The following is a 23828-nucleotide window of genomic DNA, read 5'->3' as shown; positions in this document are numbered from 1 at the left end:
CATATCTTTTCTTTTTTTTTTTGCGGTACGTGGGCCTCTCACTGTTGTGGCCTCTCCTGTTGCGGAGCACAGGCTCTGGACGCGCAGGCTCAGCGGCCATGGCTCACGGGCCCAGCCGCTCCACGGCATGTGGGATCTTCCCGGACCGGGGCACGAACCCGTGTCCCCTGCATCGGCAGGCGGACTCTCAACCACTGCGCCACCAGGGAAGCCCCTACAAGTCCGTATCTTTTGAGGACAAGGTCAACTGTCACCATGAAGCAGGAAGCATTAAGTCATACGTTCCTTAACATCCCCCTTTCTAAGCTAAAAGTCATACCTTCTTTCTCTTTGCTCCCTAAAAATGTTGTGTTGATTCCTCATTTTTCTACTTATTTCATTCTGCCCTACGTTGCAGTCAGTAGTTTACTTAACTCTCATACATTGATACTTTATTCAGTACATGTCTGTCACAACTGAAAACATAATTTAACCAAGAAATTCAGTCTTTTAAATTCAACATTCACACAATTTGCTATATCCCCGCAAATTTACAATATCAACAAGCAGTCTATTTAAAAGATAATCTTTTCTAGTGAATTACATTTTAAAGAATGAATTAGGGGTGAGGGACAACTCGAATTCCGTTTGGAGGCATCTTTGAGCTCGTCGAGTAGACATCATGAGCAAAGCTCACCCTCCAGACTTGAAGAAATTTATGGACAAGAAGTTATCATTGAAATTAAATGGTGGCAGACATGTCCAAGAAATACTGAGGGGATTTGATCCCTTTATGAATCTTGTGATAGATGAATGTGTGGAGATGGCAACTAGTAGGCAACAGAACAATATTGGAATGGTGGTAATATGAGAAAACAGTATCATCATGTTAGAAGCCTTGGAACGAGTATAAACAATGGCTGTCTTCACCAGAGAAATCAACTGCTTCCACATGTCTCCTCTCCACATTTTACTATGATGAAAATTGGATCGTGTACATTTTCTTACTGAACTTTTTTGTTAAATTTCTGTAATAGTCAAAAAAAAAAAAAAAAAGAATGAATTAGGGAATTCCTGGCAGTCCAGTGGTTAGGACTCGGTGCTTTCACTGCCGAGGGCCCAGGTTCAATCCTTGGTCAGGGAACTAAGATCCCACAAACCTTGCAGCATAACCAAAAAAAAAAAAAAAAGAATGAATTATAAGAAAGAATAAATGTATACTCCAAAATAAATATCTGTAGCTAATGAGCCCGTTTTGAGAGGGTGTGAAAATTTCCTTGTTATTATTAAAGTTTTGCATCTCTTGGCCTAATACTCTCCTTGAGGACCAAGCAGGCTTTAGGATCCAATATTCTGTGTCACTGACCATGCCTATACTGACAAAATGGCCCCCAAAATGTGAGAATTCATTTTTGTGTGTGTATGAATTTTGTGTGTGTATGTATGTCTATTCTTGGTCTTTGACTCTGTGGATAAAAATCAGCCATGAGCCAAGCTGTGAAAGCTCAAAAGGGATCACATGTTAGAAAAACCTCTTTCTGCATTCTAACCCAATGCCAAGAATCAGACTGCACAGGAAGTTTCCTGACAGATCAGATTTTCAATCTCAAATGAGATTACACTAGCTCAGTCAGGCTCCCCAACTGTTTTAACCACTATAGAAAATAACCTGAAACAATTTTTAGATTTATTAGACACATGTCTTCCTGTCACTGCAATTAAGAAATCAAGAACCTTCCTTTTTACTGGTGACATGCTTTTATTCTCAAAAACGAAGAAGTACATCCAGAAACAACAGCTCCTATGGCCTAAGGCTTAAAATAAACCACTCTAAAGTTTTTCATTGTTTTCTTATCTTTCACTGTTTGGATGGTTAATACTAAGCTCTGTCTAGTAAGTCAATTCATTTTACTATTTGAAGCCACATCCTATAATTTTCTTTTAGCAGATCCACTGGGAGCTCTGCCACCCAAAACCCAATATTCCACTGAAGCTCTTCTATTGTCAAAGTGGATGACAACAGCTACTCCTGGAATTGTCCAGGTTAAAATGAACTCAGGTCGGCTATGATGTAGAAATGGAAGTTTCAGTCAGAGCTTAATCCAAATTTGGTATGAGGCAAGGTTCTTTCTGAAATCTGCCTGTGACCGCACCTACCTGCCTGGTAGGTAGCTCACCAGCTGGGCAAGAACACAGGTCAGACTTTTCCATGTGTCAACAATGTGTCAATCTTGCCACATGATAAACCAGTACCCAAAGCTTAATAGGTATGTTTTCATTGAGATGACAACACAATACAAGTATTCCAGGTTCTCACCAGGGTTATTAAATAATGAGTTTTCTGCTGGGATACTCAGACTTATCTTTACATAAAGTTATATACGTGAACCACGTTAGTCATATCCTTCATAGAAAAGACTTAAGTTATATTTTAATGTTGTATTCTCAGTGCGGAAAGCAGGTGGATTACTTTTTTAAATAGGACTTTGAAGAACATTTCTTCCTTTTACTTAAAGACCTGCTGAAAACACTTAGTACATATATCTTTCTATCAGGGTGTCTATAACACTTTTCTCTTAGAATTTCTTTAGAATTCATTACCAGAAAAATAGTTCCTCTTGACAAATCATTAGCTTTCTTTTACCAGAATGAAAAGTGTATAATTTCTCTTTCCCTTTTTATCTTGACTTTCAAAAGTTTCAAAACTAAGTTACAATAACCACACTATACAAACTTACACATATACAAATTGTTGTAATTTGCATATTTACTTTTTCCTCCTGTCACATACATTTTTGTTTCTTCTCCATGTTTAACAGCCTCACCGTATATACAGTATTGTGGTAAGCTGCTCAAAACCTTTTTAAAAGCAGTAAGTGATATAAATTATAACTATATAGAACTTTCCTGTAATAGCCTAATCTGCTATTTATTTTAACACTGAAAATACGTTATGTAGTCAAAATTCTAGTTCTTAAAAACAAAGTAAGCCTTTAAAAGTTATACAAAAATTTGTGTTGAATGAATGATAGCCATGTGAATGGCCAGAAAAGCACGAGGCCCAGGAGACTGCAACCAGCCCCACAAAACAGAAGCAGACAAAGGAGGGAGTGAAGTGAGCAACAATTTCAATACAGCACAGGCGTGAGGCGTGCCCCCCCAACCCCCACCCCCCCCCCACATCAGCAACAAGGGCTGGAAACCAGAGCATGAGCAGTGTTGGTGAAGTGGGGGGATCACTGCAGCTAGTCTGTGGTGGGCTGAGGAGTAATTAGGAGGCAAGGAATTGGAAATTCAAGTATCCTCACTGTTTCCAGAAGCTGGCTGTGAGGACAGGAGAGACAGCCAGGAGGGAACAGGGATGAAGCAGGAATTTTTCTCCTCCCACCCCATTGTATTAATACGAAAGACTTGGATGTTTCTATCCTTTATTCAGCAGCTACTTATGAGGTGCCTACAATGTAACAGGCAGTTCCAGGAGTCTGGGATAAATCAGTGAACAAAACAGATAAACATCCTTGCCATGGAGTTTTCCTTCTAGTAGGGGAGAGGGGACATTAAAATAATAACTTAAGTTATTACACAGAATATTCGGTGATTATAAGCGTTATGAAGGAGGAAAAGTACAACAAAGTCGGGGGGCTCAGGAGTGTGGTTAGAAGGGGTGCCATGCAGGTGCCATAAATGAGGTCAAAATAGGCCTGTTGAGGTAGTGAGGTTTAAGCAAAGACCTGAAGGAGGTAAAGGAATTAGCCAAGCAGATTTCAGGGAAAGAGTGTTCCAAGCGGAAGAAAGAATCAGAGCAAAGGCCCTATTGTGGGACTGCGCCTCCTGTGTTCAAGGAACTGTGTGTGGGGAAACAGCAAAAGAGGGAAAGAAAAGTAGCCAATACAGCAAGTCCCCAGAGATTAGAAAAGGCAGTGATATACAAAACAAGCCAAGGGGTTAGCTGAAGTCAGATAGAGTAACCTTTCCCTTGAGACTGGAGGAAAGAGGGTAGAAAGAAGGCAGAATGTGAGCGTTTGGCGTGGGGTGGGGGACAGCAGAGCCAAGGACCTCACTATGGAGAGCGAGGGTAGTCTGAATTGTTTTCTAATTATGGTAGGAAGGAAGGCCTCAGAAGTTTTCAGTATTTTCTCAGAAAAGATGCCTGCTTGGTACATGATTATGTGATGAAGCAAATGAGGCTGTTCTGGCTCCTGCAGAATTATTTCATGCTAATACAGCAGGCAAGATTGTCGAAGCAGGTACTGCTGTGGTTGGTATTCAGAGTTGCTGTATCCAAGGAATGTATTTTCTCAGAAAAATAACATAAAATCAGGACTTGCTTTTAACTTCAGAGAAGAAACAATTAGATCAAACCTATCAATTCATTCAATGTCAGAAGGCTATAAAGATTTATGGGCACAGGGAGATCAGCTCAGGGCTTTGTGACCACCTAGAGGGGTGGGGTAGGGAGGGTGGGAGGGAGACGCAAGAGGGAGGAGATATGGGGATATATGTATACGTATAGCTGATTCACTTTGTTATACAGCAGAAACTAACGCAACATTGTAAAGCAATTATACTCCAATAAAGATGTTTAAAAAAAAAAAAAGAAGGCAGAGAAGTTTGTAAGCAAAGGAAGGGGAAGTGGGGGAATTCACGCCTTTTCTTTCCTATGAGGCTATAGGTAAGGTTTATGCCAAGTATGGGGCAGTGAGGAGGCCTAACTAAAACGGTCAAGATTTTTGAAAAGCCAGTGTGGAGAACGGGTGAGGGAACCGAGCAGAAATGCTTTGACAGACACCAAAGACAGACTCAGGGGAAACCTAAAACTACACATCAACTGTGGTACCCATCCCCAGCACTGTGTGAGGTTTCTCCATGACACAGAGGAAAAAGGGAGGCTACCGATGATAGGAATGATGCAAGGCTGGCATCGGCACGGTGGGTCTTGCAGAACAATACAGAAGAATTAAAAACTTCAAGTGCTAGTAAGAAAATGGCTGAGACAATGCACCCAGAAATCACAGTGGAGAAAAGGAAGACAAAGAAGTAAAATCTGAAAAGGGCCAATGGACCAAAGACTTGAGGTGGGAGAACACACAGCAAGAGACTACTAAAGTGAGAGCTGTAAATTATCATAATTGAAGGTCTGAAGGTGATGACATGTTAGAAGATATGGTCACAATACTGAATTACTGGAACAGAATGAAGCCAACGTTTGCTTGAGCTGAAGTCAAGGAATTTTAAAGTTAAGAGTAGTTATAAAGGAAGATCAGCATAGTGGTCACTTACTACTTCTAGTGACCCTGGGGAAGTCATTTAGCCTCTGTTTCAGTTTCTTCATCTGTAAAATGGGGATAACTGTATCTATTTTATATGGTTGTTATAAAGATTAAGTTAGTGAGTAAATATAAAGTGGTTAGAAAAGAGCCTGGCACATAGAAAGAGCTCAATATGAGTAAGCTATTTTATCATTATTGTTGTGGTTGTTTATACAGTCACGGACGTCTGCCAGGATGATGTCAGAAATTCGGATGGAAGGGAGAAGTAAGACAAGTCGTCAAACAGAGCAATGGTAGGTGAAGGTGTTGTTGAATGATACACTTTGGCGTAAAAAATGTGATATCATATGTAAAAAAATTCTAAAATCTATCAGACATTTACAATCTTGTGACTTAAAACATATATACAAACCACTACAAAACAATAACAAAAGTACCAATCGAGTATTAGATAGTTAAGTATTATATGGCAATGCACAGAGGGAAGAGGCTCTGACTGAAAATCATTGAAACCACCATGGCAAGGGCAGCAATACACTAAACTGTACTACAACAGAAAGGAGTTGGAGTTAACTTGATCTTACCATATCCATAGGCACATGGTAAAGTGAAACTTCCTTGAGAGTAAAGAACTAAATCTCTACACACACTCTTAATTAACTGGTAATGAATGTCGTAGAAGTGAGCATAAACGAATTACTGGGCCATTAATCGAAAAGTCCAACTCAGAAGTCCAAAGAACCCTTGGCAGGTTTTTGCTATTACAGTCACATCTGTTTCATTTATCTTCTACTGATGAGCTGCACGAAAAAAAAGTTTTAAATATGTATTTATTCACACTCTTTTATGAACTCCAGAAATTCACCAGTATCTGTACCAACAAGGCCATCTTTTAAAGAGAACTACATGAAGTAGACATGCTATACCTTTCCCTTCAGAGCCTTGTGAAATTACATCACATCAGTGTACAAGACCAAAGGGATATGCTTACTCCTGGAAAAGACCTGCTGTGATCAGCAGCCTGGGAAGGGGGTTTACAAACAAGGCAGGGGCACTTTGTTGTCCTTTACTTTGTACCCAGGACAAGACCAAAGCAGGATGTGAGCTAGAAAGCTTTGGCCTTGGAGAGACTCTGTTGGCACTCTTCTTGGCAGTTTATTCCCTGCACATATTCAAAGTGGGAAAGAGAAAAGAGAGAAAAAAGGAAAACTGCATTCATATCTGGTCTTGAAAAGGAAAGTTTGCTTGGAAGCTGTACTTAATTGGATAAACTTTGGAAAAACATTCATCAGAGCAGAGCTGCACAGACTCACAAAATCTTGCCTCCAAATCAGACTCACAATCAGGTCTGATTTTACCAAATGCTGAAATTATGTTTAACCACAATTCTTCAGATCTTTTCTACTAATAAAGTCAATGTCAAAATTCAAATCTTAGAAATATTTCTTAATTGGGGCATGGAATTTAAAAACAGACATTCTGTATTTCTCGCATGTTAACACAATGCAAAAACCACTAATTTCTGTTGAAGCCATGTTTGATTCAACCAAGTTTTAAAAGGAAAACTTAATGATAAAATAAAAAATAAAGTGTTAAGACTCTTCTTAGAAAACCTTATCTGAAAATGTTTAAGCAGTTCAACTTTAGTTACAGGAATTTATTCATTAAGAAATGGAGTTTGAACGAAAGCGAAGGGCACAAAGAAGGCGGGCATGCCATTCTCCAGGACTTTTCCACATCTAGGATGTAGGAAAAGACAGATTTATAGGCTCACACTGAACTCTTATTGATCATATCCAGATCTTTTTTACAACGCCAACATGTGTGCAATCTTCATATTCCATCCCTAACCTGTACGTTACCAATTTCACTCGTCTCATAATCCAACAGCTATACCAAGTTAATTAGGGAGCATCACCTCGCTTCTTAGAGAACACAAGATTTTATTATGACTAAGCTAAGTTGACAAAATGCCAGCCTTTATATAAAATATCCACCATGATATCACCTCTTAAGAGCTATTCAAATCCAATCACCATACTTTCATGGGGCTCAGACAGACCCATCTAAGACACAAAACATGTTCAGTATCAGCAGAACAGCTGCCTAGAACAGTAAGAGATATGTGAGCAAGGGATCTGTTGACAATCTAATTTCAGCTACCTCGAGATTCCACAAAGATGACAACCTGCGGCCTCAGAAATACTGCTGCAAGCTTCTACCATCATCAGAATATTCCAGTTTACTTCACCTCTGCATCTCAGCTACTCTGAACATCTATCCACCCGACACAACATACTAATTCCAGGCCTCCATCCTGATAAACTGGCCTTAGCAATCCTCAGATCTGCCTCTGTACAAGTCAGGCATCGTCATCCCTTCTGTGTCCATAGCACTGGTCATAGAAGACGAACACAGAAACCCATCATTTCACCCCAACAAGAATGGAATCTTGAAGGCACTCTGCCCTGGAACCTCAATTAGCAATTCACCAAGGAGAAAAAGTGATTTTGGAGTTCCATTCTGGTTTTAGGGCCCGGAATGTTTTGTGTGGCACGAACAATGACTGGCTCGCTGGAGCAACCTCCCAACCCCCCCAGTCTGGCTGTGGTGCGGCCCGTCACCCTGAAAGCTGCCAGGGCTGTCACTCGGTGCCTTCCAGCAACCGGACCTGGCTCCTAAAGGATTTGTCAGATCATCCTCCCAATATGGCTGCTAGAGTAATCCCGGGCTGCCTATCGCCGAGACCACACCAGCCTCCCCACGGCTGGCCAGCATCCAACAAGCCCCCTCCCTTCCCACCGCGCCCCTCCTCTCCAGTCCTTGCGCCATCGGCTCCCCCCTCCCACGCGATACCCGCTCCTGCCTTCATCTGGCAAAAGGGCCCAACCACATTCCTAGCCGAAGCCCCGATGCCAACCAAAACCGGGGAGAGGGGATGGGGGGAAATAATAAAGGGTAGCTTCAAGACGGAGCAGAGCCGCAATATGCGCAGAGAGCCCGGCGAACGGGCCGACAGCGGCGGCTCGGCTGACCTCTGGGCACGGCCGGAGCCTGGCGGCTCAGGGGTAGCGGAGGGCCGGTGCGGGGCGCTGCGGGGTACCCGGCAGGCCGCTGGACCCAAGCCCGGGGCTCGCGGGAACGGTTCCCCACCCCCGAGGCCAAGGCTCCCCAACCCCGCCCCGCCCCACCCCACCCGTTGCCCCGGTGGGGCAGCGCCCTCAGTACTCGCGGCTCCTGCCCGGCTCGGAGCTTCCCCCGCTCGGACCCCGCCGGCCCCTGGGCCGGCCGGCCGCCCCTCCCCCCGGGCGGCCCCCTCCTCAGGCCGGCGGCGAAGCGCCCACCGCCGCCCTCCCCGCCCCCCGCCTTACCTCAGCCGCGCTGCGGACAGACGGACGGGCGGGCGGGCGGGCCGGCCAGTTCAGCAAGCGCCGCGGCGCGCGGGGGCGCGGGGAGCCCGGCACCGACGCTCCTCAGCGCGAGCAGCGGCCGCCGAGAGCCGCAGGGCGCCGCTCGGCAGCCCCATCACGCATCGGGCCAGCCCCGCACCGAGGGCCGCGGCGGGCGGAGGGTGGGAGCACGGGAGACCGGGGCGCGGCGAAGGGCCGGCGGTGGCGGCTTCGGCGGTCGGGGAGAGGCTCGGCCTCTCGCTGGCACCTCCCAAGACCGCAGCCGTCTGACTGCCCCGCGCCGGTCCCTGCGAAGCTCCGCCTGCAGCCGCCGGCGCCGGACACCGCCCGGAGCCCTGCCGCCGCGCGTCACCTCCGCCCGCCCCGGCGCCCGCAACTGACGCGGGCAGCGACCAATAGGGGTGCAGAGCTTGGGGTGGCCGGCCAATCGCAGGAGAAGCAGGAGAAGGGATGCGGCGGGGAGAGGCGGAGACTGCGGGGCGCCTCCTGGTGGCTTAGAAGCCGGAGGGGGTGCGGGGGTGCGGCGTGGGCGAAGGCTGTGCCCGGAGTCCCCTCCAGGTTGACCCCCGAAGGGCGTAAGTCGGCAGCAGGCGCGCCGGGCTAACCCGATCATCCGCCTTGTAAGCGGACAAAGCAAGCCTAAGTGGGGCGGGGCTGTGGGGGCCAGAGGAGCAGAGACGACTGTGAGAGGCGGCCGAGTGTGGAGTCATTGTCCGTTTGGAAAACATCTCACGCGTTGAAGCCGCCGAACGCGGCGCAGTCGGATCGGAGCTGAAACACGCAAAGGGAAGAGTGTATGATCCCGCAGAAAGCCTCCCGGCCTATTCTTATCGAGCCCGATCACAGCACCTCCCACACGCCACCTTGGGAGAAAAGGCCGAATGAGTAATGGAAAAGCATGACTTAGTGGGCTTTCAACTTGTCTCCTTGGGAGACCGAGTAAGGGCCGCGAGTAAAAGAACAAAATGCTTTGTATCGCCCCGAGTTAACCGACCGAGCTCGCCTTTGAGAGATGCCCTTGAAGGAGGGTTATTGGAATTCAGAAACCCGGAGAACACAAGCGCTCTGGTAGCGATTTTTAAAAATCAGGTTTAGATTCAGCTCAAAAGAAAAAGCCCACAACTGTTCATGAGAGGTACAGTTCGGTACTTAACAAAATATTAATTCAGCGGTAATATGTGAAATTATCATGCCAAGCATCACTATTTTATAAGGTTGTGAAATGCTTTTGATTTACTAGCAGAAATTTAAAGTAAAATCGGATTTTCCCCCTGAATTCAATACAGTATAGGATGTAAAAAGCCTTCTTTATAAGCATAGACTCTAAAACATCAAAATTAAGTTTCTACACTAATAATTTTGGAAGATTTCCACCCCCGCTAAAGTCCTCATACTCGCCATCCAGTCAACATCTATTGAACATTTCTCATTTCATTTAGAATTTAATCTTCACCTATCCACAAAAGGATTTGACATAGCTTACACTGAAGCATACAAACAATAAAACTATATAGCATTAAAGTAGGAGTAAAGTTAATAATTTTTCAAATAATAAAAGGCTGTATGGTGGGGGCACTGTCTGAATAAGGGGAACACATAGAAAGAGAAAATAATATTAAAAACCAGAGTCAAGGGCTTCCCTGGTGGTGCAGTGGTTAAGAATCTGCCTGCCAATGCAGGGGACACGGGTTTGAGCCCTGGTCCAGGAAGATCCCACGTGCCGCGGAGCAACTAAGCCCGTGCGCCACAACTACTGAGCCTGCGCTCTAGAGCCCATGAGCCACAACTAGTGAGCTCGTGTGCTGCAACTACTGAAGCCCGTGTACTGCAACTACTGAAGCCTAGAGCCTGTGCTCCACAATAAGAGAAGCCACCGCAATGAGAAGCCCACGCACCGCAACGAAGAGTAGCCCCCACTCGCCGCAACTAGAAAAAGCCCGCGTGCAGCAACAAATACCCAATGCAGCCAAAAATAAAATAAATAAATTTATTTAAAATAAAAAAAAAAACAGAGTCAAGAGAGCACAAAACCCAGAACAAAACCCACTGAGCACAAAACCCAGCTCCTAGCTTCCTAAAAATAAAATAAATAAATTTATTTAAAATTAAAAAAAAAAAAAAAACAGAGTCAATGGAGCACAAAACCCAGCACAAAACCCACTGAGCACAAAACCCAGCTCCTAGCTTCCTAAAGGCCAACACAAAAATGAGCTTACAATGAGTTAATAAACAGAAGCTCATCAATTCATCAGTAGAAACCAACTTTTTCCTTAAAAAAAGAGCTCTTTGCATAAGTACTCTGATAAGCACCATGGAGAGTTACAAAACCTTGATGGTAGTTAATATTGTTTGAGCTCTCAATGGAGCTCAAATTAAAAAGAATCTAAAACAGTGAAGGGAATGTGGTGGTAATCATCCCCAGACAAATTAAGCAAAAGCACACAGAGAAGGGTCAATAGAGGCAGATTAGACTGTTCTAGGTTTCAAGATGAAAATAGCCTGGTCTGCATAAGCATTTTGCCCCTCTGACAGATGAAGTCACTCTGCAGAGCCCTTCAGTTTCTCAGATTACAGATTTTGTACAAAAGCACCTCTCTAAAGTCAGAAAGTACTAGAAAATTGAATTTAGCCATGGCCCAGTAGAGTTATCCCTAGAATACAAGGAAAGAACACCAAAATATTTATTAATGTGATGCACACAGCCATGCTACCACAACTAATAAGGTTTCTGGATACAAGATCAATATACAAAAATCCAAAGTGCTGTTTTTCGTTAGGAATAGACATGATATAAAGCGATTCTGTTAAAAATAGCAATAAAACTATTAAGTGTTTAAGGATAAGTTGACAAAAGATGAGCAAGACCCATATGGAAAAAAGTTGTACAACTGTATTGTTGAAACACATTAAAGAAGACCTAAATAAATAGAGGTACTGTATTCTTTATTTGGGGGCAGGAAGAAAATATTATAAAGATGTCAGTTCTTTTTTTTTTCTTGGCTGCGTTGGGTCTTCGTTGCTGCATGCGGGCTTTCTCTAGTTGTGGCGAGCGGGGACTACTCTAAGTTGCGGTGTGCGGGCTTCTCATTGCGGTGCCTTCTCCTTGCAGAGCACGGGCTCTTGGCACGTGGGCTTCAGTAGTTGCAGCACACGGGCTCACTAGTTGTGGCTCATGGGATCTAGAGCGCAAGCTCAGTAGTTGTGGCACAGGGGTTTAGCTGCCCCGTGGCATGTGGGATCTTCCCAGACCAGGGATCGAAACTGTGCCCCTTGCGTTGGCAGGTGGATTCTTAACCACTGGAGCATCAGGGAAGTCCTATAATTTCAGTGAATATTTCAACAGGATTTTTCATGGAATTTGACAAGGTGATGGTAAAATTCAAATGGTAAATCTATTCCATGTCCATTTTGAAAAAATCATATGCTAGAACAAATCCAAGAATATCCATGGCAATTTTGAAGAATGAGGTGTGGGGATTTGCCCATAAGTTAGCAAGATTTTCTATAACATCATACTAATTAGAATTCTGTTGCATTGGCACAAGAATATACAAATACAGAAATGGAACAGAATAGAGTCTAGAAACAGACCACGTGCATATGGGAATATAACATATGACAGCATTGGCATTACAAAGCAATGGAGAAATGATAAACTATAAATGTTAGTAACTGATGTGGAATAATTGCTTAACTATATGGTAAAATATGTGATCCTTACATCACACCAAACAAAAAATAAATCTCAGGTGGACTGAAAGCCTAAATCAGAAAAACAAAACTGGGCTTCCCTGGTGGCGCAGTGGTTAAGAATCTGCCTGCCAATGCAGGGGACACGGGTTTGAACCCTGGTCCAGGAAGATCCCACATGCCGCGGAGCGCCTAAGCCTGGGCGCCACAACTACTGAGCCTGCGCCCTAGAGCCCGCGAGCCACAACTACTGAACCCATGTGCCACAGCTACTGAAGTCCATGCGTCTAGAGCCCGTGCTCTGCAACAAAGAGAAGCCACCACAATGAGAAGCTCGCGCACTGCAACGAACAGTAGTCCCCGCTCGCCGCAGCTAGAGAAAGCCCACGCACAGCAATGAAGACCCAACACAGCCAAAAATAAAATAAATAAAATAAAAGAAATTAATTAAAAAAAAAGAAAAGCAAAACTGTAAATGGTTTAGTAGGAAATATAAAATATTTTTATGACCTTGAGATAAAAGAGAAAAAAGTATTATTAATCACAAAGGACTGATGAATTTGACTATAATTTTTAGAAAACACTTCTATGTAACAAAAGATATCATAAAACAAAGCAAACAGCAAACCATAGATTGGAAAAATATATTTGCAACACATTTCACCAATGAAGCATTCAGAATATATAAAGAAATTCAATCAATTTACAATAATACAAATCAGTATGAAAATATAAACAACCTAGCAGGAAAAAAATGTGCAAAAGGTTACGAGTAGAAAATTACAGAGGGGAATTCCCTGGCAGTCCAGTGGTTAGGACTCGGTGCTTTCACTACCAAGGGCCGAGGTTCAACACCTGGTCAGGGAACTAAGATCAGCCACAAAAAAAAAAAAAAAAAAAGAAAGAAAGAAAAGAGAATTCACAGAGGAAGTTATGAAAAGACACCTAACTCACTGGAAATGAGATAGCATACCACATCCATCTAATTGCCAGAAATAAAAAGCGTAACAATACCAAGTTATGTCAGGGAGTGAAATGGCCCGACTTCTTAACAACCAGGCAAAGAGAAGATGAGCATATCCCTCTAAGCCAGCAATTCCTCCTCCAGTGTATACCCTAGAGAATCTCTTGCATAGACAGATAAGAAAACAGATACAAGAATGGTGTTTGCAATATTGTTTGTAATAGGGAAACATGGAAATATCCATCAGGAGGAGGATGGATGAATAAATTATGATGCAGTCATAGAACAGAATAGTACATGGCAGTAAAAATGAATGATCCAAAAACAAAAAAAAAAGAATGATCCAGAGCTACTTTTCTTTTCTTTTTTGGCTGTGCCTCGTGGCTTGCAGGATCTTATTTCCCTGAGCAGGGATTGAACCCGCGGCCCCAACAGTGAAAGTGCTGAGTCCTAACCACTGGACCACCCAGGAACTCCCAAGAGCTACATTTAACAGCACACCTTCAGCAGTCAGGGCCCAGTCAGGAAACAGAAACCGTGACAGTTGTTACAAACACAGCAGATTTAATAGGTGAAATGGTTATCCAGATGCCCCCAGGCTCAAAGAGAAAAAAAAAGGAGAAGGGATGATAACTCAGAGACTAGAAACTGTAGGAAGGTGCTACACCCATAAGCATTGGGAGAACAAAAAGGAGGAGGGGGTGTTACCAAAGCTAGGAGACGTGAGGGAGGAGGGGCCAGGACTGGAGCTGGGGATGAAAAGCAGGGGCTGCTGCATCAGCAGAAAGCACCAGAAGAAAGGAAAGAGCAAAAATGAAAAGAAAAACCATGACTTCTCTCATCTCAATACCTCTTACTGGCAGAACCCAAAGGGAAATCAACTGGCAAAGGAGCTTGAGAAATACAGACTACAGAAGGGTGGGTACAGGGCTGAGAAACAATAGGTAAATACCCAGCACAATGAAGCTGAGCAAAAAAAAAAAAAAAAAAAAAAAATTATGTGTGCCGTATAATGTCATTTATATATAAAGTTTGAAAACATGCAGAAGAACACTATACTATATAGTCCTATATATAGTGTATATAGGACTATATTCATGTACAGTCGAAAACATGGGTGAGAATGATAATCACCAAATTCAGAATATAGGTTATCCCAAGAGAGAGAAAAGAAAGGAAGCAGGACACAAGAAACATCAACTCCATCTATAATATTTTATTTCTTGGGAAAATAAATGATCCGAGGATGGGAATGTTGATGGAGTTGGGTGTGGATACGTGGGTGGGTATCTTTGTGCTAGTCTCTATCCTGTACTGCCTGTTACAAAATATTTCATCATTTAAGAACAATATTTGTCCTAAGGCATCCCAGCTCTGATCCCGCCAGTAATCCTCTGCAGTCTGGGTCAGCAGCTGGATCAGGGAGACTGACCAGTGGCAGCTGGACAAAGCATGAAGGGCTGAGTGGGCAGGAGACCATAATCCTCTCTCTGACCTGGTTTTAAGATGCGCTGGTCTCACAGCCTGCTATGTAAAAGGCCACCACATCTTGGCCAAACATTTGGGCTTCCTGACTCAGAGTCTGTATTCATTCAAAGCTGCTGCATGGGGAATTCCCTGAGAGGGGGTCCAGTGGTTAGGTCCTCACGCTTCCACTGAAGGGGGCACGGGTTCGATCCCTGGTTGGGGAACTAAGATCCCGCATGCCACACGGTATGGCAAAAAACAACAACAACAACAGCAAAGTAACTGCCGCATGCCACCACTTGCACTGACAATAATGTAGGAAGAGCTCATTTTCATTTCTGGGAGAACTAAGACTGCAGTCCTCTGCAGAATTATCCGTGTCCATAAAGAGAATTATTTTCTGGTTATTTTAACCTAGATCAGGTAACACATGTACTTAAGTCTTGGACATATTGAACATTTAAAAATAGAAACTGCTTATATTTTTGGACATAGGAGGTCGCCATGTTGAAGTAGAAAAGATCTGGGTTTTTTTGTTTGTTTGTTTTGTGTGTGTGTGTGTGTGTGTGTGCGTGTGTCTTTTATTTATTTATTTTTTAATATTTATTTATTTACTTGGCTGTGACGAGTCTTAGTTGCGGTGTGTGGGACCTTCGCTGCGGCAGGCGGGATCTTTAGTTGCGGCATACATGCAGGATCTAGTTCCCCGACGGGGGATCGAACCGGGACCCCCTGCCCTGGGAGCGTGGAGTCCCAGCCGTTGGATCACCAGGGAAGTCCCCAGATCTGTTTTTTTATACAAAGTCCTTGTAAATATTAATTAGTTAACATCTATTTGATATAAGTACGTGTGTACAGATTGTATTAAACACTGTATTAAATAACAATTTAGAGCTCAAGATAAATCAATAAGTGCTCTTTTTTTTTTCCAGTGAATACTTCGATAGAATGCAGTCTGGTTTAACTCATTAATATTAATATACAGTGACACCACTTATGCTGAGGTTATTTGGAATCAGAGAATCAAAACAGGAAAATATTTTAGAACTGGTTAGCCCACTTCATCAGGAAACCGATGAGCACAGAAAGCCTTTTAGTTTGCAGAGGACTAATTTTTTTTGATGGCTTCAACTACCCAGAATCCAGAAGGAAGGAAAAGAAAACCAACCAAAATAGATGTTTTAAAACTCAAACATCTTATTCACTGGAAATTTCCTCAGGCCCGCGTTAAATACCTCTTTACTTATGTTGCGTCACTAATACTTTTTTTTTTAAGTTTTTTTTTTTTGTGGACCATTTTTAAAGTCTTCATTGAATTTGTTACAGTACTGCTTCTGTTGTTTATGTTTTGGTTTTTTGGCCACGAGGCATGTGGGATCCTAGCTCCCCAACAAGGGATTGAACCCGCACACCCTGCATTGGAAGGTGAAGTCTTAACCACCGGACCGCCAGGGAAGTCCCCTGCACCACTAATTCTAACAAGTTCCACTGCCTGAATTTTTAGCTAATGAGATCAGTGGAACAAATTGGAAAGGGGGGATTGCAACGCTAGAAGTGAAGCTTACTACAACAAGGACTAAAATTTTAAAAGCACACGTAAGATCTCAAAAAACCTGGCTGCCTCATAACGCTTGGATCCAAATGACTTTTAGCTATCTCCAAAAACCAAACTAATACAAAAACTGAATTCTGGTATTGTCTAGAATAGTCAAAATCATACTGCAGGATATAAACACAATTCTGGAAAAGTAATTTCAAAAACATGTCGAGTAGGGCAAAAGTGACACCTTTGAAAATAAGTTTCTAGTCTTCTAGACAGCCCTGAAAAGAAAAAAGTCTCCGCCTGGACCACATTCTCTAAAGTTGTTAAAGGCAGTAGCAAAATGAATTGGTGTCATTTTCCCCCCTTTTTCTCCAATGCTCAATTCATTTAAATATAGAATATCAGTTTAACAAGTAATATATACAACACAATGCAGGTTAGCACAATTGCTATGATCACCCTGGCCCTGAGAACGACACTGTAAGTGCCAAAAAAATCCATGCAGAAGTAATGAATCAAGAACCAAGCACCAGGGCTTCCTTGGTGGCGCAGTGCTTGAGAGTTCGCCTGCCGATGCAGGGGACACGGGTTCGTGCCCCGATCTGGGAAGATCCCACATGCCGCGGAGCGGCTGGGCCCGTGAGCCATGGCTGCTGAGCCTGTGCTCTGCAACGGGAGAGACTGCACCAGTGAGAGGCCCCAAAAAAAGAACCAAGCACCAATATTTTTGTAGACTAAAAGAAATGGGAAATTTTAATTTGGTGTGTTCTCTTAGTTCCCAATGATTAGTGCAAGATTTTGTTTTAATCACCTGCTGGCTCTTTGCAAAAACAGTCAGCAGTGATCAATATGTCTGGCTTTTCCCCTGGTCCTAACTGGGGACCCATCATTTCAGCCAAATAAGAATCTTCTGCATAGATTCTCCTCTTCTGAATTGCAGTTTACGTATAATTTTTCTGTAACAAGCATTTTTACTAATTAGGCACAACCTTGTATCAATTAACTTTGGTCTTAAAGCCATGATTAAAGAAACCAAATTGTTGTTTCTGGCAATTGCTGTGCCAGTGACAGATGGCCCTAGAACACATGGGAAGAAGATGGTGCCTGAAATGGGCTCCCTACAGCTCCAGAGACATGCCAGCTTCCAGGAGGGGTCCTTAGGACACAAGAATGGGGACACTCCAGGCAAAACGGAGAGCTGGGAGCGTGATGTCCAGGTGAACGGGGCTCAGCAGAGTCATGATATGTAAGGTGACCCCTTCAAATCCATCATTCCCAAATCCCCATTCCAAGGAGACTATCCTGAAGACATAGCTTGGCCCAAAGCTCCAGCTTTCAGACAGTGCCTCCCGGGAACTGCACTTTGTTACCCTTGTTTAGAGCACAACCACTTGAGATGAATATATAATTCCTGCTGAGAGAAAGCATCTACTGCAGAGAGGAAGTAGAGAGGGGTTGAGAGCACCTGGCCTTTACAATCCAACTGTTTGGATTCTAATTCTGTCACTTGCCATGTGCCCTTGAGCACATAACCCTTGGTTTCCTTATCTCTAAAATAGGAGTGAAGATAATACCTAATTCACTCTTTACATTGTATGAATCAAATCAGAGTATGAGTGTAGGGAATTCCCTGGCGGTCCAGTGGTTAGGACTCAGCACCTTCACTGCTGAGTGTCAGGGTTCAATCCCTGGTCAGGGAACTAAATTCCTGCAAGCTGTGCGGCGTGGCCCAAAAAAAAAAAGTGTGAGTGTAAAGCACACTGTCCAGTGCACTGTCATATTCATAATAACAAAGCCATAGTCTCATCGAGTCAAAAACAAGCTTATTGACTCTTTCTTCTCTCTTCCTCTAAGTGAGCTTATTTCTCCTTTCCCTTGTTTCCGTATCTACTGATTACAGTCACAATATCTAAAATGTTTTGATGAAATACACCTGCTTCATCCAAGCTACGGGATCGTGAGCAAGTCAATATCTCTAGACTTCAGTTTTTCGTTTTTTTGTGGTTTTTTTTGCGGTACGCGGGCCTCTCACTGTTGTGGCTTCTCCCGCTACGGAGCACAGGCTCCGGACGCGCAGGCTCAGCGGCCATGGCTCACGGGCGCAGACGCTCCGCGGCATGTGGGATCTTCCCGGACCGGAACACAAACCCGCGTCCCCTGCATTGGTAGGCGGACTCTCAACCACTGCGCCACCAGGGAAGCCCTAGACTTCAGTTTTTGATCATTAAGTAAGGCGATTAGAGTAGATGAGTTCTAAAGAACTTTCGGTTCTAATATCTTGGCCTTCTGTACTTACTGGATTTTTTCCTTCCTCTCCAGAGAGACCAAGAGTTTAAACAGATGGTAATGATGGTGGTGCCAGTGATGATAGCAGTTGGTATTTATTGAGCATTTACTATAAAGCAAGAACTGTATTAAGCACTCCACATTATCTCACTTGATCTTCACAACAGTCTATAAAACAGGTACTCTTCTTGTTGCAAATTCATATATAAGGAAACTCAGAGAAGTTGTGGAGACTGGTAAATGGCCTCCCAACGGTACCAGGTCCCAATCCCTGGAAACTGTAAGTATTACCTTATATGGAAACAGGGTCTTTGTAGATACAAATTTAGTATTTTGAGGCCAGGAGACTATCCTAGATTATCAAAAATGGGCCCTAAATGCAAGCATGTGTATCCTTATAAGAGGAAGGCAGAGGGAGATTTGACTACACATACAGTAGTGAGGAAAAAGAAAAAAGGGACTTCCCTGGTGGTCCAGTGGTAAAGACTCTGAGCATCCAACGCAGGGGATGTGGGTTCGATCCCTGGTCAGGGAACTAACTAAGATCCCACATGCCTTGCGCGTGGTGCAGCAAAAAAAAAAAAAAAAAAAAAAAAGTAGGGAAGGCCACAGAGGCAGAGTCTGGAGCACAGACTCTGTGGCACAGTCTGGCCACAGAGGCAGAGACTGGAGCGATGCAGTCACTCCAGCAGTCTCCCCAAGCCGGAAGAGGCAAGAGCCTCCAGAAGCAGCATGGCCTGGCCAGTGCTTTGATTTTTCAGCCCAGTGATAGAGATTTCAGAATTCTGGCCTCCAGAAATGCGAGATCATAAAATTCTCTTATTCTAAGCCAACTAGTTTGTGGTAATTTGTTATAGCGGCCACAGAAAACTCATACAGAGATTAAGTAATTTATTCATGGTCATGGTTAATAAGTGGTGAGAGAGTCAGGATTCAAATCCATGAACATCTGGCCCCAAACACTACGCTCTTCAGCACAGCACGGTCCACCCTTTATAATACATAAAACAGACAGACACTGGCAAAGTACTAACTATCAAAAAAGGAAGAAGCAGAAAAATTGGAATTCCATCAAAAGCAGGGTAGCATTCTGGCTGATTCAACCAAATCCATTCTCTCTACCGCAAACATCTCAGCTTTAGAAGCATGACTTTAAAAGTTGATTCTCCCACACACTTTACATCGAAATTAGGTCATACCTGCCTCACAGCCAAGAATGTGTGCACTTCAACGAGAAGAAAAGATTTGTAAAAGGAGAAAAGATGATACATTTAGTTTATAGCTAAAGAGTTTACTTGGCAGAAATTTCAGCCTCTTAGTCCACAGTTGGCAATCAGAGAAGCAGAAGCTACTTATCTTTTGAAAAGGTTTGTTTCCTTTTTTCTCCTTCAACTGGGACTCTGTCTTCAATTTTCTCAATGAAAATGAGTAAGGGCTATAAGAACTGGATTTTTTATTCCCCTCTCTTGCTACCTTCCTGACTGTTGGAGTTCCCAGGCAAATCAGCTAATGGGAAAGTTAGGATTGGGGGTTTGAATTTAATCTTAATCTGCAAATGAGCCTACATTTTTCTCTGTAGGAACAAGACCTTCATCTCTTAACACTCATTAAACTTCTAGTTTATACTCTGAGCCTCTTATAGTCATCAGTGTGTGTCCCCAAATCCACCAACTTGATTCATCTTACCTCCTTTCCCCCTTTTTTTGGCCATTTAAATGAATATGCACAAAGTTTTGAGATAAGTGGTCAGAATAGCAAGGTGGTCTGCAATGCTCTAAATTAAATGTTGTTCTCGACCCAGATTTATGGGCACAAAGCAGTAAGCGTGCAGAGAACTGAGGATGAGGTCCCCTTGGCTGCCAGAGTATTTCTCAATCATCCTAAAGAAGTCAACTGGAAAAGAAAAATGTTTTTGCATTACTAACAGACTCAGTACGTTGTGGTTTGAAAGGACGATAAAGCACAGCCTTTAAGGCGTCTCTAAGGAAGAAGGTAAGCATTTAGATCTACGATATTTATATAAACAGCTGACTCTGTACTTAGAGCTCAGAATTAACCCTATTTATTCATAATGTGCTTTTCTTTATAAGAGCTCAAAGTCTTTTTTTTTTTTTAAGCCATTACATCAGCCATTTCTTTCCATCCATGTAATGTTGAAAGGTAACACGCTCATTTCACAAGGACACTGAAAGCTACAGAAATAATCGCCAAAGGCTATCAACCCACCAGCGAAGTGAGCAGAGAGGCCTGCGGACAAGACAAGCTCTGACAACAGCACATTCTGTCTGTCTGTCTGTCTCTGTCTCACACACACACACACACACACGCACACACACACCTTGCACTGAAAGAACTTCAAGGTGTCACGGGGTTGGAGATACCATGTTTTCATTTTTGTTTTTTAATCACAATCCAGCCTGCCTGTCCGCTTTCTACCTTTCAATTAGTGGCAATTTATCCAACGTGCTTAGATTTCAACAAAACAGCATAAATAATTTAAACCACCATAAAAAGTGATACACGACACAAGAGGACAGAAGATTTAAAGGAGACGGTCTTCTGGAAAAGAGCATCACCAACGTTCCTTTTTTCAGCCCAGGATCCCCAGGGTTTCAAAACAACTGAAGCAAAGCTCTTGCCCATGTTTCTTTATTTTTTGATACAAAATACTCCAAAGAGTACCTTACAGGGAGAAATAGGCGAGTCTCAGTGTTTTCAATTAGCACCTGTGTAGTTGCAGGCAAGTAATATAACCCCTCTGAATCTCTGTTCCTTCATCTGTAGGACGAGATGGATAATCCAGTCAGCCCTCTGTATATGCAGATGTGGAACCCGTGGACAAGGACGGCCGGCTGCACTGCACCGTTTTATATAAGGGACTTGAGCATCTGTGGATTTTGGTATCTGTGGGAGTTCTGGAGCCAGTCCCCTGCAGATACCGAGGGACAACTGTAGTGTCTACCGCAAGGGTTCTTGGGTGAATTAGATGAGGCTGTAATCTACACCACTGAACCCAGCCATGGAGGGCCCTGAAGAGAGATTGAGGAAGAGACTGAGAAACTATACAAAACCTGAGAAATCTGTGAGGAGACACAAGGTAGTTATGCTCTGGGATAGGAGGTGATGGCAGCCTGACCCCCTTCTCCTGTTCCCTTCCCCTCCTCCATGCCCAAGGGACCGGGTGATTATAACCACAGTAAGAGCGGTGCTCGGGAAGAGGTACAAGAAGTTTTCTTTTTTTTTTTTGGCCGTACCATGCGGCTTGCAGGATCTTGGTCCCCTGACCAGGGATTGAACCCTCACCCTGGCAGTGAAAGCACTGAGTCCTAACCACTGGACAACCAGGGAATTCCAACAAGAAGTTTTCTTGAAGGGCAGTGTGACCTGTTGGGATGACAAATGGGGACTCATGAGACCTATAATGTAATGCCACCAACTTTACCCTCTGAGATGCACCCCCCAACATACACACACACACACACACACACACACACACACACACACATACACTCACTCACCAGGAGGGCACAGACCAGGGCCTGAGCTTTAGCCCTGCTCACTACACATTATCATTCCCATCCAGGTAACTTACAGTGTCCAAAGGAATATGAGCTCATGAGAAAATAACTATACATTTAAGAAGCAAAACAGCTATAACATAAATCAGAGACCATAAACTGAACAACTTACATCAGAGGAAGCAGAATTAATGGACTAAGACACAAAAAAAATTTCCAATAAGCATAATAAATATCTTCAAAGAGACAGGCTATGGGTAATAAGTAATGAAATAAGCAGTTATTTTAAAAAACGAATTGGAGATACAGGGTCCAACAGGAAAATGCATACGGAGAAGGAATTAGCGAGTCAGAAGATAAGACTGAGAAACTCCACTAGAAGACACCAAGAAGGGACTAACAGGGGAAACATTTAGAAAATATGTGTGTATGTATATACATAGAGAGTGAGAAAAAGAGAAATGGCATCATAAGTTATAATGCTAGATCACTGATTTATACGATATAGTGACTTTGAAAATTGGCATCTCAAATACAGAGAAAAAGTCAGTGAGGAAGTTACTAAAACCAGAAAAAGGTATTATAAGAAAGAAAAACTATAAACCAATATAAATATTGATTATATTAGATATAGATATAGATAGATGTAAAAACTCAACAAAATTTTAGCAAATTGAGTCAAACAATATATGAAGAAAATAATACATGACGTCCTAGTGGGATTTCTCCCAGGATGGCAAGGTTTAACATTCAAAAATTAATCAGTGTAATTCATCACATTAACAGCCTTAAAAAAAACCCAAACTATATTAACGTCTCAATAGACGCAGAAAATGCATTTGACAAAAATCCAAGATCCCAAAATCCAACATCAAATGGACCCTGAAACATATTCAAGAATGTTCATAGCTACATTATTAATAGTAGTTCCAAACTGGAGCTACAAGTCTCCGTCAACAGTAAAATGGATAAAAAATATTTTGGTATATTTAAACAATGAAATATATATAGCAATGAAAATGAATGAATTATAGATAATGCAGCAATACTGACTACACTCATTCTTAGGACGTAATATTGATCAAGAAAAGTCAGATTTAAATATATTAAATTAAATATATTAATATAGGGACTTCCCTGGTGGCGCAGTGGTTAAGAATCCACCTGCCAATGCAGGGGACACGGGTTTGATCCCTGGTCCGGGAAGATCCCACATGCCGTGGAGCAACTAAGCCCGTGCGCCACAACTACTGAGCCCGCATGCCACAACTACTGAAGCCCATGAACCTAGAACCCGTACTCTGCAACAAGAGAAGCCACAGCAATGAGAAGCCTGTGCACCAAAACGAAGAGTAGCCCCCGCTCACTGCAACTAGAGAAAGCCCGTGCACAGCAACGAAGACCCAACACAGTCAAAAATAAATTAAATTAATTAATTTTTTTTTTTTCGGTACGCGGGCCTCTCACTGTTGTGGCCTCTCCCGTTGCAGAGCACAGGCTCCGGACGCGCAGGCTAAGCGGCCATGGCTCACGGGCCCAGCCGCTCCGCGGCATGTGGGATCCTCCCGGACCGGGGCACGAACCCACGTCCCCTGCATCGGCAGGCGGACTCTCAACCACTGCACCACCAGGGAAGCCCCTAAATTAATTAATTTAAAAAAATAAAATAAAATGAACAAAATGAAGCAACTGAGTTTCCCT

General features: G+C 43.2%; 1 protein-coding gene and 1 pseudogene across 5 annotated transcripts in view; one reads left to right on the top strand and one right to left on the bottom strand.

The window, feature by feature from the left end:
- The window catches only part of KIF1B (kinesin family member 1B), a 148175-nt gene extending 139232 nt beyond the window's left edge, over positions 1-8943 (bottom strand). For all 5 annotated transcript variants that reach the window (XM_060013900.2, XM_060013919.2, XM_060013909.2 and 2 more), the window contains exon 1: positions 8621-8943. The gene's annotated coding sequence lies outside the window, so the exon portion shown is untranslated. The remainder of the gene's footprint in view (positions 1-8620) is intronic.
- Positions 608-954, top strand: LOC132437564 (small nuclear ribonucleoprotein G pseudogene; annotated as a pseudogene).
- Positions 8944-23828: the final 14885 nt, after the last annotated feature.

This window comes from Delphinus delphis, chromosome 1, assembly GCF_949987515.2.
Source record: "Delphinus delphis chromosome 1, mDelDel1.2, whole genome shotgun sequence".
Lineage (NCBI taxonomy): Eukaryota > Metazoa > Chordata > Mammalia > Artiodactyla > Delphinidae > Delphinus > Delphinus delphis.
Note: the sequence above shows the minus strand (reverse complement) of the source record. Positions and strands in the feature narration are given on the sequence as shown.